We start from the raw sequence: 20,487 nt of genomic DNA, 5'->3' as shown, positions 1-20,487 counted from the left end.
TTTATTTTCTTCCTTCGTCCTCCTCTTCCTCCTTACTTTACTATATTAAGTTGCTGGGTAGTACAAGATTTCAGTCTAAAACAGGGCGATGAAAATATTACAGAAAGCCTCGCAGAAAGAAAGCCAGTGCTTAATGCTCTAACTAAATGTAAGTCAGAATACAAGACATACAATTAATGCTGAGCTTTCAAGTATTCAGTGAAGTTACTGATTCAGTTCTAATGTAGGCCTGCGTTCTGACGTGTTGTCGCTGCCTGGGGCCACGTTGGAGTCCACGCAGCGAGTGCGTACATCGTAGTGCGAAGCACGGAAGACGACGGATGGGACAGTCTGCATACAAATGGAATCTACAATTCGAATGAGCACCCTCAAGCACACCACAAATCAATCTCGCAGAAAAAAATTAGAGAGACCACATACACGACATACAGGCTGGGTTTGGAAGAGTTGCAGGAGTCGATCATACATGTACTGAAAAAACCGTTCTAGCATGCAGCTGAACTGAATTATGGAAATGGTGGACAGCATCAGCGAGGGTGACTGTAGGCTTTCCCGGCGTAAACTATTGATGAATGTTTCTCGGGTCTCCAGCCGTGTGGTAGCGTTGATATCTCGCGACGTTTTGTGAAATGTCATATTACCCATCTTCTGGTGAAGTGTCGAGATTCACTGACGCTGTCTTTGGCTCGTGATGGTGCAGTTTAGACAAAAATTTGTCATTCCTGCGGTTCCTGTAAGAGAAAGAAAGATATATTACCACTCTTGTTGATTGGTCCTAGCTGGTGTAACCTGAAAAAGAGAAAGACCACTCTGTTGAGGGATTAGTAAAACTTAATCCCTCAGCAGGTCAGGCCAACGCGTGGTTGGCCTGTGATGAGGTTGTTTGCCCAGTGCACGGATGAGCTGGTTGCGGCAGCGTCCCGTCTTCTCGTAGAACTTGCTGGCGAAGGCGCAAAACCTGTCTCGGAGAGGCAGGATCCCGGTGTCCTCGTGGAGCTGGCGCGTCGAGAAGCGCTTCTGAAGATGCACAGCAGTCTTCAGGGCGCGGTTCTGTATCCGATGCAGAGTCACAATGTGAGCATCTGCGGCTTTCCCCCAGACCACGGCCGCCTACTCTAACAATGGGCGAACCAATGTTAGGTAAAGCGTGACGCCGTGCTGCGGTGGCAATGACGACAGCGGGTTTAGCAGTGGATACAGGGCGCGAAGGCGTCCTATTGCTCTCCCTTTCACATCGCGGATGTGATGCTTCCAGGTGAGCTTGCGGTGTCGAGATTCGCGGAGAGCGGGCTATTTATATGGGCGGTCACCCCCCTCCACTAGACCTCGGGTGGCTACGGTATTCGCGGAGAGCGGGCTATTTATATGCGCGGTCACCCCCCGTCCACTAGACCTCGGGTGGCTACGGTGGACCAGCGGCGGGCTCCGCGTTCGGTTCTCGGTGTAAGCGTTGTGTTTGTCTGCGTCCGCAGCGGAGAACGTTGACGGGCGCGCTCCCGACGGATTTCCGCTATCACAGGGTTCAATGCGGCGCTGCGATGGTATCCCTCATCTCTGTTGTCCCATAAAACCGTCGCCATGACTACCTGTTGAGGGTACGACTTTGCTTCTTCGGAGGAGAGGACTGCCGTTTTGTTTCCCATTATAGCGCATGTCTTGATGTTCAGAAAATTGTCATGACCAGCCTCGTAACGCGCAAAACAATTCCACATAGATGGTCCTTTGTTTCTCTATGTAGTCTTCTGTTAGGCAGCGAGGCGTCCATCAGGCACACACCTTTGAGTAGCGCAGCTTGTGGACGAGTACTACTAACAGAGACATCCTGCTGATCAACGAGATGTTGTATTCTTATTCGTCGATGACCCAGAATGAGAGTGTCTGCACTTACCAAAATTGTAGGAATCACAGCTGTGTAGCCGGTTGGCACGCGGTAGTCGGACAGGTTTGCGCGACCTTGCTGTGAAACTATAGGGAATGTAGCGGAATATTCCACGATGTACTACGACAAACTTCAGTTGAAACTGGACGAGAAAAATGTATAACATTACTTATTGATTTTCCCTCGTATAAATGGTAATCCTCTTTTAGAAGGGCACATGCATTAGCCTCAGAGACAGCGGAGATAGCACTTTTGTCAATAACGAGAAATGACTATATTGTCTGGTATAATCTTCTTTCTCAACCATAGCAAAACAAGCATGTTTCTATACATCACAGACAGTAGTTCTGTAAACTAAAAATAAACACAAATGTAACATGTAAGACTCCATAATATGAAGCAGTTATACCATTTATACCAGGAAAACATGCTGGTTTCTAAGGTCTTTTCATTCTCTTGGTGTGGCAGGCTATAAAAAAAAGCATTAGGAACAAATTATCAAATCATTACTAAGTGTGGGTTAGACCTTCAGTGAGAGAGCACTGCGTGTTCCTGCTGCTAATAAGCCGAGTACACCGTTTGTTTACTACATATTTTTACGAGCTTCAAACTGGAGCGACTTCTTTTAAGTTACCTTTGTAGTTACTAGTATATTTTTGTAATTTCTTGCGTGTTTGAGTACTTACTAGGAGCAACCTTTCATTTCATTTTAAAAACAGTGTAGCGTACAGTACTGCCGTTGCTATCGACCATTTGTATCGACCCTCGTATCGCGTAGGCTTTCGTCTCTTTTCCTTAGAATAGCTTAGAGTCGGTTAGGACGTCAGTGAGAGATCAACTCGAGGTCCTGCAGATAATAAGGCGAGTACACTGTTTATTACATATCTTTACGAGTTTCAAACAGGAGCGAGTTCAGAAGTGGAACAGCACTGTGATTGCTGTATACAGACGGCAATTGAGAGCTATATACCACTTAAATTAATAAGTGGTGGTACACAAAACGTGTCAGATCGCTGTTGCAGAAGCAACGGAAAAAACATTCCAAATTTAAAAGAACGCAAAATCCCGAAGATTGGCAAAGTTTTGCAGAATTTCGAAATAAAGCGCGTGCTTCAATGCGAGATGCTTTTAATAAATTCCACAACGAAACTCTGTCTCGGATTCTGGCAGAAAACCCAAAGAGATCCTCGTCATATATAAAGCACACCAGTGGCAAGACGCAATCAATACCTTCACTGCGCGATAACAATGGTGAAGCCACTGATGACAGTGGAACCAAAACCGAGTTATTAAACAAGGTTTTCCGAAACTCCTCCACCAACTAAGACGAAGTAAATATTCCTGGACTCCAATCAAGAACAACCACGAAGATAAGCAACACAAAAGTAGATACCCTCGGTGTAGCAAAGCAGCTTAAATCGCTTAATAAAGGCAAGGCTTCCGATCCAGATTGTATACCAGTCAGGTTCCTTTCAGAGTATGTAGATGCAGTAGCTCCATATTTAGCAATTATATACAACCGCTCTCTTACAGAAAGTTCCGTACCTCAAGACTGGAAAGTTGCTCAAGTCACACCAATACCCAAAAAGGGAAGTAGGAGTAATCCTCTGAATTTCAGGTCCATATCACTAACGTCGATTTGCAGTAGGATTTTGGAACATATACTGTATTCTAACATTATGAAGTACCTCCAAGAAAACGATTTACTGACACATAGTCAGCACGGATTCAGAAAATATCGTTATTGAGCAATACAACTAGCTCTTTATACTCATGAAGTAATGAGTTTTATCGACAGGGGATGTCAAATTAACTCCATATTTTTAGATTTTCACCACCGTTCCTCACAAGCGTCCTCTAACCAAACTGTGTGCCTATGGAATATCGCCTCAGTTGTGCGTCTGGATTAGTTATTTCCTGTCACAAAGGTCACAATTCGTAGTAATAGACGGAAAGTCATAGAGTAAAACAGAAGTAATATCCGGGGTTCCCCTAGGATATGTTATAGGACCTCTATTGTTTCTGACCTATATTAACGACATAGGAGACAATCTAAGTAGCCGTCTTAGATTATTTATAGATGATGCTGTCATTTACCGTCTTGTAAAATCATCAGATGACCAAAATGATTTAAATATCTGTGTGCTGAATAAAGAAAAGTGTGAAGTTATTCACATGAGTTCTATAAGAAATCCGCTAAATTTCGATTATGCGATAAGTCACACATATCTGAAGGCTGTAAATTAAACTAAATACTTAGGGATTACAATTACAAATAACATAAATTGGAACGCTCGCATAGATAATATTGTGGGCAAAGCAACCCAAAAGCTGCGATTCACTGGCAGAGCACTTAGAAGGTGCAAAAGGTCTACTAAAGAGACAGCTTACACCACGCTTGTCCGCCCCATCTGGACTATTGCTGTGCGGTGTGGGATCCACATCAGGTGGGACTGACGGAAGATATTGATAAAGTTCAAAGAAGAGCAGCTCGTTTTGTATTATAGTGAAATAGGCGAGATAGTGCCACGTACATGATACGTGAATTGGAGTGGCAGTCATTAAAACAACGACGTTTTTCGTTGCGACGCATTCTTCTCATGAATTTCAGTCACCAGTTTTCTCCTCCGGTGGCGAAAACATTTTGTTGGCACCCATCTACATAGTGAGAAATGGTCATATTAGAGAGACAGGTTGAAGGTGTTTCATTGAACCTTCTGCCAGGCATATATATATATAATCAGAGTAATTACGTAGATGCAGATGTAGACGAAGTAAGGCTGCTACAGAAAGAACCTTTATCATCAATTTATTTCATGAATAATTTCTCTGCAGTTTTCCTCAATTTCATCTCCTTACTACAACCGACTTTAAATTAGCCTCACATTGATGTATTTTGTTAAATTTTAATTAACACTTTCTTTCATAAAATAAATTTGTGATGCTGAAGTCCTACCTTATTTACGTTCTTGAAATGGCTAGTGAAAATGGTGCTTGGGGAATGATATGGTAACGCCCTCAAATAAGCACCATTCACACATGATTTTCTTGCGCAAAGAGAACTGTCATTGCTTTTAATTCATAGACGGAGTTTTTGAGCTCGCCAAGAGACAAAAATCTGGAGGCATACATCAAAGGATATTTGTCATAGCGTCTTTCGTGAAGCAAAGCTGGCACGGCGCCTAAATTAGAGAATTCAGTTTGAACTATGAATGCTCCATCAAAATCCGTGACAGCCTGAGCAGATGCGTTCCTGAGTTCGGATTTTAATATGTCAAAAGCCGCTTGTTGGCTTTCAGTCCAGTGAACGCCTCTCATTTCTTACGTAACTGATTCATGGAGGAAAATTTAGGTAAGAATTTCCTAAATAAATTCACCATCGCTTCTTATCTTTAGATAGTCGAAAGTTCTGGCTCGCCTTAGTTCACTCCTGGTCGATTTTAATCCTGCTGACCAACATTAAATGTCTATAAAGTAGATTTACTCACGGGCCAGAATAACCTCAGAGGACTTTACTGTGAGACCAGAGCCCCACAAACACTTCAGTACTTGGCGGATGTGCTCAACATGTTCAATAAATGTGCGACTATATATGACAACTTCTTCCAGATAATTGTAAACAAATTTAAACTTCAAACCGATTCCAAGAGCCCTGAAAGTACAGCCAGTCCAATAGACAAACGAAAGGAAATCTGATTAAAGTCATATAAATTCAAATAAGTGCAAAAGGCGATAATATGCAGCGAACCCTCCCTTACCCAAGGAAATTTTGTGGTGAGCTTGGTTCGGATCTAGAACGGTAAAGTACCGCATGCCAGTGAAACAAGTAAAGCAGTTGTGGAAGTTGAGCAAGGGAACTAATTCCAAAATTAGGAACCTACAATCCACAACTGGCCTAGGACCAGGAGCAGTGGCGACGCATGTGAGGCCGCTGGCTTCCTAATCACACCGCCACGTGACATCTGGTCAACCTATTGGCTCGGGATCTTCATTTTAGCGGGGACTGGCGATAAGGCGTTGGCACACCGGCACCTGATGTGACAGCTGTGTACTATATTTCGTTTTGTTCGTTACCCCTAAATTACAACTCCAAACTCTGAAAACTTCCTAATCACCTTCAGTAACAGCTGAGCCTCACCAGTTGTAAATGACATGATTAAAATTCGATAGCTTCACTGGACACATTATACACGCGTTGGGCCCCGGTTGTTGTTGTGGTCTTCAGTCCTGAGACTGGTTTGATGCACCTCTCCGTGCTACTCCATCCTGTGCAAGCTTCTTCGTCTCCCATTACTTACTGCAACCTACATCCTTCTGAATCTGCTTAGTGTATTCATCTCTTGGTCTCCCTCTACGATTTTTACCTTCCACGCTGCCCTCCAATGCTGAATTTGTGATCCTTTGATGCCTCAGAACATGTCCTACCAACCGGTCCCTTCTTCTTGTCAAGTTTTGCCACAATCTCCTCTTCTCCCCAGTTCTATTCAATACCTCCTCATTAGCTATGTGATCTACCCATCTAATCTTCAGCATATTTCTGTAGCACCACATTTCGAAAGCTTCTATTCTCTTCTTGTCCAAATTATTTATCGTCCACGTTTCACTTCCATACATGGCTACACTCCATACAAATACTTTCAGAAACGACTTCCTGACACTTAAATCTATACTCGATGTTAACAAATTTCTCTTCTTCAGAAACGCTTTCCTTGCCATTGCCAGTCAACATTTTATATCCTCTCTACTTCGACCATCATCAGTTAATTTGCTCCCCAAATAGCAAAACTCCTTTACTACTTTAAGTGTATCATTTCCTAATCTAATTCCCTCAGCATCACCCGACTTAAATCGACTGCACAAGAGAACGTCATCATCATTTAACCATATAGTAAATCTGGTCCCGGTACGTTCGCACAATTTACACTACTTATCGGGCCGGAATTTAAAACAAAACTGACTATCGCCTTAATACAAAACCAATCTAGTACCCTGAACAAAATCACAGACCAGCAACAGTTTTGTACTAAGTTCTTTAGCCAAAAATAATGTTACTGGCCACGACAAGCCATCAGTTTTAGAACAGACTCATACCCACCCAACTAATGGTAATGGCTGACAGTTCGCGGTGTGAAAATCGGGACTAACTGGTTGAAATGAAGAAACTTTGCATGTCACGATTCCTTAAATACCAAGTATCATAGAAGCAAGACGCTGCTCCTCGAGTCAAACGAGGCACAATAATAGGTTCTCCGCTTTTAGCCCACACACAAAGGGAAATTTACGTCTTGTCACTACCTTCACCTTATCAGAACCTCTCATCAGGTCTTCAGATCGAGGACACCCTGTTTCCTGCTGGCTTCGTTTACACTCCAATTGCTTTCGTCCTTAAATGATGATGATGTCGTGTGACGATGGCCTCCCGTCGGGTAGACCGCTCCCCTGGTGCAAGTCGTTTGATTTGACGCCACTTCGGCGACTTGCGCGTCGATGAGGATGGAATGATGATAATTAGGACAACACAACACCCAGTCCCTGAGCGGGCAAAATCTCCTACCCCAGCAGGGAATCGAACCCGGGCTTGTAGGATTGACAGTCTGCCGCGCTGACCGCTCAGCTACTGGGGGCGGACTTCGTCCTTAAAGGCAATGACGTGCAAACTTCCCAGCAGCGGTGAAAAGCTCCTCTGACCCAAAAATCACTCTCATTAGCTTTATGCACACCTTGCGTCGTGTCCCGTGCTCAACCATCCCCGAGGGGCCCCTGTGATCACGTCCTTCCTCAGCAAACCCAATGCCTTCTATGCTAGCGACTAGCTCATCCAACTCAACAAATGTTACAGGTTTCTCAGAAAATGATGTTTGCAATTGGTTATCAGGTCGAGTTCCTTCTAAGACCTTGTTTACAACCTCGCCCTCCTCAACGTGAACGTTCACAGTCACACTGGCCGCTTGAATTTGTTGCATACACTCCGTAAATGTCTCATTATACCCGTGCACACGAAGGAAATGCTGACTAATTAAGTCATTTCTAACCCCAGGTGGCAGTCTCTCCCTTACAGTCGTTCCTCGTAATTCTCCTAATGTGCCACGATCAGAGTATGGCATTAATCATTCGGCTCAAAAAAAAAAAAAAAAAAAAAAGGGTTCAAATGGCTCTGAGCACTATAGGACTTAATATCTGTGGTCATTAGTCCCCTAGAACTTAGAACTACTTAAACCTAACCAACCTAAGGACATAACACACATCCATGCCCGAGGCAGGATTCGAACCTGCGACCGTAGCAGTCGCGCGGTTCCGGACTGAGCGCCTAGAACCGCTAGACCACCGCGGCCGGCCATTCGGCTCAAACTGCCATTGGGCAAGGGATATAAAATCTGAGATATTACTGAGTTCTTAAGAATATAAGCTTGGTTTTCTGTGCGTGGGGGGTATTACTACATTTCAAGAAATTAAAGTTTTCCCCTAGGCCCGTGAAAGACTTGGCGCAAAGAGACAGCACGGCACTCGCCTCACCGATATTACCCGCAGACACGCCACTGCATCGCACAGCCATGCACTCGGCTCGGCAATGCTTCCTTCCACTGACTGGACACGTATTCAGATCCAATATTGCAGCTGCTGTTTCTTATTATGCTTAGAAGAGCTCTTGGTTCCAAGGGCTCTCTAGTTCATCTACAACAAACAAAACGACAAATAGTCTTCACCTGCATATACCAATATATATTTTTAATGTCACGCATGGTGCTTAATTGGGATTATTAATTCGCTCTGAAAGAACCATGTTCTGCTACCACTGAAATGGCTAATGAACAAGGTGTTTGGAGAGTGGTATGGTAAGGTCGTCAAATAAGCGTCATTCGCCCAAGATAAACCATTGCTGAATTCATGAATAACAACATACAAAATAGGCCAAAGGATTACAATACAATTAAATGCCATCTGATACCCAGTTAGCTTCCTTTTACGGTCACATAAACGTAGGCAAGACTCAAACCCGGCACCGGTTCACGTTACTGGATGCATTATTGTACAGCGTCCAGCCAAATAGTGCCGTCACTGGTACTTCTACAACATATAAATAAGTTACATTTAAAAAACATACCATAATCAATTCACAAAGTGAGCAGCTCTTGCAAAATCTCCAAATCACACATTTCATGGCTTGCCCTCCGAAATATATTTAAACTTAGCCATCTTGATACTGTAGCAGCCGCATGTTTCCAGGTTGGAAACCCCTATTGTTTTGACAGGATGCAGACCGAGGACCTGTGTGGTGCCGTTAGACGCAGTAAAACAGTATTCAAGGTTACTCCATTTATTACTCAGAATGCAAGTCATTGCCATCCATGTCTTTTGCGACACCTTTTGTCTGAGTAAACTGGAGAAAAATCCACTGGATCCAACGGCGGACATCACGGCTGCCGAGGACGCTGCATCAACTCGGAGTGGAAGCCGATGATAGCTCGGCGTTGCGGCTGGCCGTCCGCTAGCGTGGTAGGCACGCCCTGTCGGTTGCCCTGTTTGAAGATGGCGATGGCCGCGATGTGACTGTTTGCTTCACATTATATTTTGGGGAGTACTCAGTCCATAACAGATCACCACCCATGTTTACGTCTCAGGAGGACTGCGATATCGGACGCGAAGATGTTGTGCTGAATGGAGAACTTGATCCGCCGCTGCAGTATAACGTGACACCCGTACGATGCTGCAGCTTTAGGACAGCATCTGACATACGAAGGCGGTTTGGCTTGTGCTCTTCTAAACATTTTCTGCTGAGCTCGCTCGCCGTCCCAATCAAGAGTGTCAAGGTTGCTGTCTTCCTTACCGAGTAACAGTGTTGATATGTTTAAGCTTCCCGGCTGGCGGCTGTTGATACTTCCATGCGGTTGAGTAACGTCAGCTGTTCGAACTTAAAACATTTTACTCTTTCGTTTCCTTAATAATTTTTCGTGTAACATTGCCTTCAACTTTAGTAAAATTCTTATCGAATTTTACCCTTTTCTACACGTTTGGTTAACTACCTTACATATTTATATCTACTTTGAAACTTTTGTTCTTTTAATCGTAAAGAAAACCTTATCCTAGCTCAACACTATGTTTATAACTTGCTTCTTTTTACATTTTAGCCTGAAATCTCTTACTTACTAGTAAGAATCCATTCCAAAGGATTTTCATGGACAGTTGTCCCTTTTGGTCGATTTACGCTCTTTGTGAGCCAAAAATAGGCTGCAAAAATAAAAGCAAGTATCGCCGTATTATATTATTTATATATATATATATATCATAACATATATATGAATTATAATATTATGTAATTACGACATTTTATATCAAAATGATTTTTTCTTTGCTCTTACCTTGACATTTCCGTACATTCCGCAATATCCGATTTAGTCCTTTTTTGTACGTTGACCAACTGAGAGCCGGCCGCGGTGGTCTCGCGGTTCTAGGCGCGCAGTCCGGAACCGCGCGACTGCTACGGTCGCAGGTTCGAATCCTGCCTCGGGCATGGATGTGTGTGATGTCCTTAGGTTAGTTAGGTTTAAGTAGTTCTAAGTTCTAGGGGACTGATGACCACAGCTGTTAAGTCCCATAGTGCTCAGAGCCAGCCAACCAACTGAGACTCTTTAGGACAAAATGATTTAAATGCTTACTTTTAATACTTGTATATTTGATTAACAAGCTAATTGTAACAGAGAATTACATATAGGATGTGTACTACTATTAATTACGTATTTCTATAAAACTAAATATTTAACCTGTGTTTCCACTGTGAAAAATAATATTTCTGATAAACATGTATAGGCCATTTTCCAATAAATCAGTGCCAGTAGATTATAATGAGCAAACGTTTCTTTCATCAGATTTTATTTTAATCCTCATGACACATTAATACATAACAGTTATATTATTCTTAATAACACCCACGATCAGAGAAACTCCAGAAAGGTACAGGAATCAAATAACACAAAATGAACTGTTGACAAAGTACAGCTATACAAAGGAAATACCACTGCTTTGTGCTGAGGTCCATCTACTATGATGGATAGTTTCTCTGGTATACTTTCTAGTTACTGAAAAACCTTTTGTGTACTTCTTCTTCTTTTTCTTAATCTTCTTCTTCTTCTTCTTCCAATCCTGTATGGATGTCTATTTTCTAAATAACATCTGGTTGCGTTTATGAGCGGTAACTGTTAGTTTTCTGTCTTTTCTTTAACACCAGCGCCACTAATGGAAATGTAGTTGTCACCTTTTTGCCGTTTTACTTTCCTGTCGTCTTTCTTCCTATTGGAATTATCATAAAATTGACATCGCTTCCTACACATTACTATTACTCACTGTTGCAAAACTTCGGAGCAGGTTTTTTGTAATATAAACATAACACTAACTGCCATTGCTCCAAGTAATCTTACTTACACATAAGCACTCGCTACATTAAACTGAATGAGACGTGCTGCTCTAACACGCATTGAGACAATGAATCCGCTGATTAATTTTAAACAGTCTCCCGAAAAAGGGCACTTAGACCTATGGACCATTCTTCGGGAAATGTTTCATTTGATATATTATCCGTAGTAAAGTGGGATCTATAGTTTTATTCAGGAAGAACAGCTTTTGAATGTGTAGTAACATAAAAGTGGAACTTTGTTTCTGCTCTATCACAGTTGGTTCCAAGTACTAACAGTCTACTTCGTTTTAAACTCTAATTTTGCCATCCCTATAACTATCTTGTTATTGTATCAATTTACTACTTCTGTCTCTGGTGAAAATATACAATTAAACCAGTGACTGCCAGTCCACTGAAAATGTGCTTGCAACATTAACAAGTGACTAACGTGCGTAACCGATGTTTGTGACGGTAATTGCAATTTGACACTGAACGGTGAAGTCATCTCCACTACCTCGTACTGTCATTGAAACTTTGTCGAGAATTTCTTGATTTTTAGAATAGCTCTCACTACCTAATGAATGATCAATAAAGAAACCGAAGTAAGTAATACGATCCGTCTACATTCGTACTGATGTCGGAATTCAGTTCTAAATATCATTATTAGGAGTGTTTGCGTTAGGTTCCACTAGAACCTCTGTTAGCAAACAATCGCAAAACACTAATATAGCTATGGATGTGATCCATATCGCTGTATTTGGGTTATTTAATGAAGAAGTGATTCTTTCTCGTCTTTCTACAATATTAAATTTGACTTCCATACAAAAATGAGTGAACGTTTAATAGTGAATGTTTAAAAAGACATATTTTAATGTCAGAAACATCCATATTATTGTGCTGGAACTGACTGGGGAAGTGCTACTATCTACCTGAAAAAATATTTGCTACAGAGGTTGCAGCAGCTCTCAACACACTAAATCCTTTTTCTAACACTGAGCTAAATTTAGATACAATTTTTCCCTATTGTAAAAGAAAGGCATACATCATCCATTTGATATAAATCACACCGGTACTGAAGAAATATAAGTGACTGACATGCTGAGAAAGACACAAGACTGGCGAAAAGATTTCACAACAAATGTCTTTGCATAAATGGATGGGCAGTCTGAAAGCCTGTCAGGTTTCTCCTGTGCTGCCGCCGCCAGGACATGACAGGCAGAAACAAGGGGCGGTAATCCCGTATGCAGACATGCAGAGCAACGTCGTTCAAGTCGGGAAAGCACCCGGATGTCGTAGAAAATACCAGCTGCGTCAGAAAACCGTCTTCCGCTACTTTGTGGTAGTTGAAACACAGGATCTCTGTCTTGTGATGAAGCTCCAAACTATCCCCAATTAAATTCTGTAATACTAAAATTTTAACAACGGGTTATTAATAAACATTAATAAATGTTAAAATGCAAGAGAAACCCTCCCTTGGAATCAAAGACGATTTCCTAATAAATTAGCCACAATGTCCTCAGAGAAGTTTCGTCGTCACAGATCAGAGATAGAAAAAGGTAATACGATTTTAGTTAGGTGTAGGAGCATCTAAGGGAAGGCCCCAGAATTAGTATCGCTTACTGAAGCTTATAAAGCACATTTAGTATTACGAACAGAAAGCTGATTAAAAACGGACATTAATGACAACTAAATCCTAAGTCGAGATTGGAATATTTATCGTAAGGATAGGTTAGTCGCCAATGGTGCCGGCGTGTTTATTGCAGCAATGAATTTGATAAAATCAGTCGAGGTTATCACGGATTCCGATTGCGAATTTCTCTGGGTGAATTTAAGTATCAAACATCGGTAAAAATTGTAATGGCATGCTTTTATAGACTGCGTGGGTCAGGAGCACTAGCGGAAGAGTGCTTCGACAGAACTTACAGAACATCATTAGTAATTTCCTGACCATACCGTTGTAATAGGGGCTGACTTCAACTTTATAGATATAGATTTGGAGTGTCATGCTATCAAAACTGGTGCCAGAGACAGAGATTTATGTGACATTTTTCTGGATATCTTATCTGAAAATTACTTTGAACAGATAGAGAACCAAGTAGTGAGGGTAACGTCTTAGACCTCCTGGCAACAGACAGACCTGAACTTATCGAATCAGTTAACGTAGAGGAAGCTATCAGTGATCAGAAGGCTGTGACAGCGTCTATGATAACGGGTCTGACAAAGAATGTTCAGAAATGCAGGAAGATATTTTTGTTTGGCAAGAGTGAAGGATACAAACTTCAGAGTACCTGAACAGTCGGCATCAAATATTCGGTGATGAGGACGAAGATGTGGAAAACAAATGGAAAGAAATTCAAGGAATCGTGCAACGTGCCCTAGACGAGTACGTTCCGAGCAAGGTCTTAAGGAACGGGAAGGACTCACCATGGTACAATAGCCGTGTTAGAAAACTGCTACGTAAACAAAGAAAACATCACCTCAGGCTCAAGAGAAGTAAAAACATAGGAGACAAACAAAAGATGAATGAAAGGAAAATGAGCGTAAGGAGAGTAATTAGAGAAGCGTTCAATGACTTTGAAAATAAAACCTTATCCATCGCTCTGAGTAAAAACCCTAAGAGGTTTTGGCTGTATTTAAAATCAGTAAGTGAGTGAAAATCATCTATTCATTCACTTAGTGACCACTCTGGCATCGAAACGGAAGATGACAGAGAGAAGGCCGAAATACTGAAATCGGTCTTCCAAAATTGTTTCAGCGTGGAATATCGTATCACGGTCACTTAGTGACCACTATGGCACCTAAACGGAAGATGACAGAGAGAAGGCCGAAATACTAAAATCGGTCTTCCAAAATTGTTTCAGCGTGGAATATCGTAAAATGGTCCCTCCTTTCAATCGTCGCACGAACGTCGAAATGGCAGATATTGAGATAATCGATCTTGGAATAGGAAAACAGCTACAATCACTTAGTAGTGGAAAGGCGTCAGGAGCTGATGAGATACCAATAAGATTCCGCAAAGATTATGCGAAAGAACTTGCTCTCCTTCTAGCACTAATTTATTGTAGACTGTTTGAGCAACGAAGGATACCTAGCGACTGAAAGAAAACGCAGGTGGTTATCTGGACGGGTTTCAGGAGTCTACAATAATCTCGTTTGCCACAAGACTGTTAATTCTGCAGACGGACAGTGTGACGGCATTTGGAGCAGCGTGGACTGTAAGAACGACGACCATTATTGCAGCTTCTGTTGAGGTAGCAGCATACAGAGACATGCCCGAGAGTGTGATGAACAAAGAGAAGACACAGGAGTATCACCATGTCGTTGTGTCAGCTTGGTTCCAATTTGGTGTACGACCTCACAATGGACGTAACTGGATACGGAGGAACCGAGGTGGGCAAAAGATACAAAATTGCATGCGTCGTCGTCATACTGGTTCAGTCATGGTATGGTCACTGAATACACAACACGATCATCTCTGGTTCACATAGTTGGTAATCTGGACAGCAACAGTTACGATTCAGGTGTGTTTAGGGCAAAGGTTGTATCCTGTTTTTGAGACTATCGTGACGTAATCAACAAGAGAATGAAAGATCGCATATTCCTCGCACTATTCTGCCCTACCTCAACATAGGAGGTATTCCATTTTTACTCTGACTCACCCACTGAAAACATTGATTCAGAGTTACCGAGAGCCTGGCACACATTGAGCCACTAAAAATGTTTGAATTATGGCATAGAACTGAAGCATTCTGAAATGACATACTAGTATCTGTCATGCTAGTTCATTTTGACTCGATATCCAGACTGTTGTAGAGATTCATGTAAATTTGTCATCACCCCAAAGAAAACGTTCTGTATCAATAGACAAGTCATAATTGTCCCTTTGTTTGAAATCAGACTCATTTCATTGGAATATTGTAATTGTTTTAAAAATAAGCCTGGAGTAATAGTAATCTCCATCGTTAACGTTCAGGTTACGACTGCTGTTACCTAGAGTATCAAGGCAACAGGTAAACAAACATTTCATTCTTTGGTGATAAATGAGATGGACTTCCAGTAAGAGTATTTTACTGTATAAGTTTTGAGGACACATACGACATTAAGGACAAAGCGACTGTTAAAATTTAATTGTCAAATTTAAAACCGAGTATTAAGCTGCAACTCAGACAGAAGAATGAGGTGAAATTTAATGACATGGATGTGACGAGATGTAAGCCCATCAAGATTATCATAAAAGCACGATAAAATGTTGTAGGTAATGCAGAGGAGTATTATTATGTTAAAATAAGAATTATAGCAACCAAGCTGATATTGAATTCCATCAAATTGTGAGTAATGTTCATGATATTGCAACGTAACAATAAAAGAAATTGTACAGATATTTGTGCAAACCGGGTTTAGCGCAAAGTTTTGAGTGATCTATAGATATGATAAAACATGAACTGCTTCATGCACGATATATCGATACATCCTGTATCTTTAAACAAATATGAGACAATATGAAAGGAGATACCATATAAAACAACAGTAACCTGTGCAATATCCATACTGATTATAGTAGCAAAGAAGGTTGAGTAGTCATTTAGGCTCACAGCTTCAACAAAATTGTTAGAAAAGAAACAGACCTATCAGCCTGCGAGATGAAGTACTGTTAAAGTTCCAGAACATGTAATATACTAGCAGCTTAACTCTTTCACTTGATACCCTAAATGCAGAAAATGTACTGCGAGATTTTTCATTGAAAAATGTTACCACTATAATGTGGTACAATTTAGATTATACACATTCATCTCATTGCTTATAGTGTGTGTGAGGAAAGCTCAAATATTATGATGGAAATAATGTTATACGAACAAAGTTGTGACTTGTTACTGAAATTTTCTGTCCTCAAAAGAATGAAGGAATAACCCAAAAGTTGAAAACTTTTCAATTTGTATGGCGAATTCCTTAATTACTGAACGTTGTTGTTAGTAGTGACTGTATTGTAAAAGACATTCAGAAATGAAAACCGACAAGGAATTGATTACCACTGCAAATGAAAGCATTCACGGACCTAATCAGTTCCTGTAAAAGTTTGCACACTGATAGTTATTTAACAGTCTTGGTATGAAGACCTTTCGAAATGACATTGTTGTTGTTGTTGTGGTCTTCAGTCCTGAGACTGGTTTGATGCAGCTCTCCATGCTACTCTATCCTGTGCAAGCTTCTTCATCTCCCAGTACCTACTGCAACTTACATCCTTCTGAATCTGCTTAGTGTATTCATCTCTTGGTCTCCCTCTACGATTTTTACCATCCTCGCTGCCCTCCTATACTAAATTGGTGATCTCTTGATGCCTCAACACATGTCCTACCAACCGATCCCTTCTTTTAGTCAAGCTGTGCCACAAACTTCTCTTCTCCCCAATCCTATTCAATACTTCCTCATTAGTTATGTGATCTACCCATCTAATCTTCAGCATTCACAAATGACATAGTGTGCTCATATTGAGTGACAAATGCCAGATCAATGAAACAGATAGTTGATATATCATCATCACGAACCCGGCGCTTCCATCCGAGCCGATTACCAACGTCTCTTAGAGCCCACTAAAGAGTAGGCTAGATGTCTTCTTGATCTGATCCACCTGTTCGCTGCTCTTCCCCTCGATTTCTTGCACTCGATCTTCCCTTCTACGATGGTGTTCTCTTGATTTTCTCTCTCTCTGTATACCACTCGCTTGCTATGACACAAACCAATGTTACCCTCTGAAAGGATTTTGAGTTTTGACCGCGTGTTTCTCTAATGGATAAAGGATATCGGACAGTAGTTTTGAATATATTGCATTTTATAGAAAAACTAAACAGTCTTTACATTGGGGATAAAGAAGGTAGAAAAGTTCATACGAATGAAACAATAACGGTCGCCAGCCCAATTAGGAGCATTAATTTGAAGTCCCAGAATGAGATTTTCACTCTGCAGCGGAGTGTGCGCTGATATGAAACTTCCTGGCAGATTAAAACTGTGTGCCCGACCGAGACTCGAACTCGGGACCTTTGCCTTTCGCGGGCAAGTGCTCTAGAGCACACAGTTTTAATCTGTCAGGAAGTTTCATTAATTTGAAGTATTATGTTTAAGAAAATTAAACATTAGTTGTTGAACTAACTTTTATTAAGATTCCCTAGCACACTGGATACACACGAATGCAGGGGGATCCAAGTTGTGGGTAGCAGTAGATACCATTAATGCACAAACCAGTGATCATAGAAAGCACAATTATACCCAACTCATAATAATAACAGTTACAATCACGATCATTACGTGACTCAATACTGAGATGTTACTACAGGAAGCACCGAACTAAAGTTGGTCCTGGAGGGGCTTCTGACTTGACTGACATATAAATACCACAAATAAAATTAAATAATACTACAATTACACTGTTTATATTCCCATTTATAAAAATGTATCATATTTCTTTAGTAGCAATAATATTCCAATTATCTTTCTAATGCGAGAAGAGCATGTTGGAGACCCATAAACTGATACTGTCTCACTAGCCAAACTCTATGATTATTTCAGTAACAAAATTCAACTAAATTCAATTCCTAGCCTCGCTTGGAATAGTTTATGTTCTCATCCTTCAGAGCAAATTACTCTGAGATCGATTAACCTCAAAAACATCGTTCATGATAGCAATCAAAGCTAAATTATGTTTCAAATAAGTTTAAACTTACGTGCTTTTTTCATCACCTCTGATGCAGGTATTTTAGACAGCAACATTGCAAAGTCTGGAACTGAACTGTAGCTCATTTAACACACAGAAATAAATAACTAGTTTGTTTAAAATAGGATACTCGGTTTTCTGAACACTTAGGAAGGGATCCTACATAGGTTCATTATTAGGATAAAAGATACGGTTCTAAACACAGGTTTATAGCACTTGGATTATTATTTTGAACACTCACACTAATTAACTCTTCGATTTGCATGCATGAGTTGATGGATCAGTGGTGAAGTTGTGGTGGCAAGCGACATGACGGCTAACTGTATTCACGGCTCTTGATGTCTGAATGATTTTTACAATTTATTCTTGGTGACGGTTTCTTAAAGTGTCGGGCTATTTCTTAATGTCGAGAGTACCATGCAATAGCCAAATCCACATCCGAGGAAAAATTCCGTGGAAAACGGCTTCCAAATGCTTCCCTTGGCACCCTCGGTATGTACCGTGCAACGGCTGGCCGCTGTCTGCGTACTGTTCCCACCAAGCAGCCTCCGAGTTCGATCGCCGAAACCACCTTTTACATCACGCCAAGGCACTTCCGTTGCGGGGGGACTTCCCTACATCTTTTATGCTATACAAGTGTCCTAAGCATGAACCAGCTTCCGATATGCAATGTTTCCTTCACAGACATACATATATCATAAAATTTCATTACTTTAAACATTATTTAGCTATTTCCATACATACATTACAAAGTTTAAATTTCCTGTCAATAATCAATGACCTTAAGTAACAACAAACAATCAATGCATAATCGCAGATACAGTTACATAGTATAAACCTACTTCTAATCGATATATCTGTTACATATTCTCTCATTACAGCCAAAGAACTGTAAAATTTTTTGGTTGACACAAGAAGAAACGCGTTTTGAGGTACTGAGTTGCCAAACACTGGATACATGTGATCTTCTTTCATTCTATACGCTGCGTCCTGCGCCAACAACAAAGGTCAAATACATCAATACGCTGCTTGTCTCTGCCTTATGGGTCTATGTTTCGTAACATTAAAAGAAGGTGAAAACGAGAGTGTTACAAGAAACCGAACTTTAGTGGTGTTTATTATCGCTCTGTTCTTCCACATCTTAGTGAGATTCTTCATAGCCACTAGCCCCATCATGATCCGTCTACTTATCTTCAGAGCTTCTCCTGTCGCAGATGGCTGAACAAAGATAGCTGGCTCTAAGCACAATGGACTTAAAATCTGAGATCATCAGTCCCCTAGACTTAGAAACTACTTAAACCGAACTAACGAAGGACATCACACACATCCATGCCCGAGACAGGATTCCAATCTGCGACCATAGCAGCAGCGCGGAACAAAGATAGATGAATGAGTGCACGACTTCCAGTTCCTTTAATTGACATGTTAGTTTAACCTATGCTCCTCGATCAATTATCGTGAGTGTGGACTTGCTCAGATTGATGTCTAATACAAATGATAAATTAACGCTCTTTATTTTTGTTAGAAGTAAATTTTTCCTGCTGGCTAAACACACGGTGTCATCAGTAAATCGTATATTATTAATAGTTATACCACTAGCTGAAATAGCTCAACTGTCAAGAGCACTCCTAACGATATGTTCTGCATGGATGTTGTACGGTTGGAAGGTATGAAGAAAACAGTTCCTGGAGATTTACTATGACCGTCAATTTGCAATCAGAAAATGTTTAAAGAAAAACTGCATGAAATAAATTCGTGTTGTATAAACCTCAAAACCCATTTTACTTCCGCAAACTTCAAAAGTAACCTCTGTATGAGAAGTTTTCCAATCCCGTTAAAATTCTGATAATAAAATCCCTTGACAGCGAAAACAGTAAAACACTCTGAAGCCAATTTGATAAATATGGACACAGTATACAGTAATTTTTCCTACTGGTAACAATTAAACTCAAATAGACTTGCATATATACATGAATGAATGGAAATATGACGTTTTGTGGTATGTAAACAAAGATCGCGTACTTTGGCAGCTGTTAAGATTCAAAATGGTTCAAATGGCTCTGAGCACTATGGGACTTAACTTCTGAGGTCATCAGTTACATAGAACTTAGAACTACGTGAACCTAACTAACCTAAGGACATCACACACATCCATGCCCGAGGCAGGATTCGAACCTGCGACCGTATCGGTCACGCGGTTCCAGGCTGTAGCGCCTAGAACCGCTCGGCCAATCCGACCGGCGTTAGATTCAACGTTCACTCTAATACGCTAACTTGAACGAATGGCGTATAAGCTACTTCTCTGTAAATGGTCGATGTAAATAACAATGGTGGATTCTTAAACGTACACGTCTGGCCTTATTTCACACTACAACACATAAATTCTCTTGTCTAAACTTCTGTATAAGCACATCGAAGCACACCCTTCCAAAAGACACATACAACGCATGCAATGACTAGTACAAATACAATGAAAAGCAAAAACAAATAAATGATGACAATAACTACTAATTT

This window comes from Schistocerca piceifrons, chromosome 1 (genome assembly GCF_021461385.2).
Source record: "Schistocerca piceifrons isolate TAMUIC-IGC-003096 chromosome 1, iqSchPice1.1, whole genome shotgun sequence".
NCBI lineage: Eukaryota > Metazoa > Arthropoda > Insecta > Orthoptera > Acrididae > Schistocerca > Schistocerca piceifrons.
Note: the sequence above shows the minus strand (reverse complement) of the source record.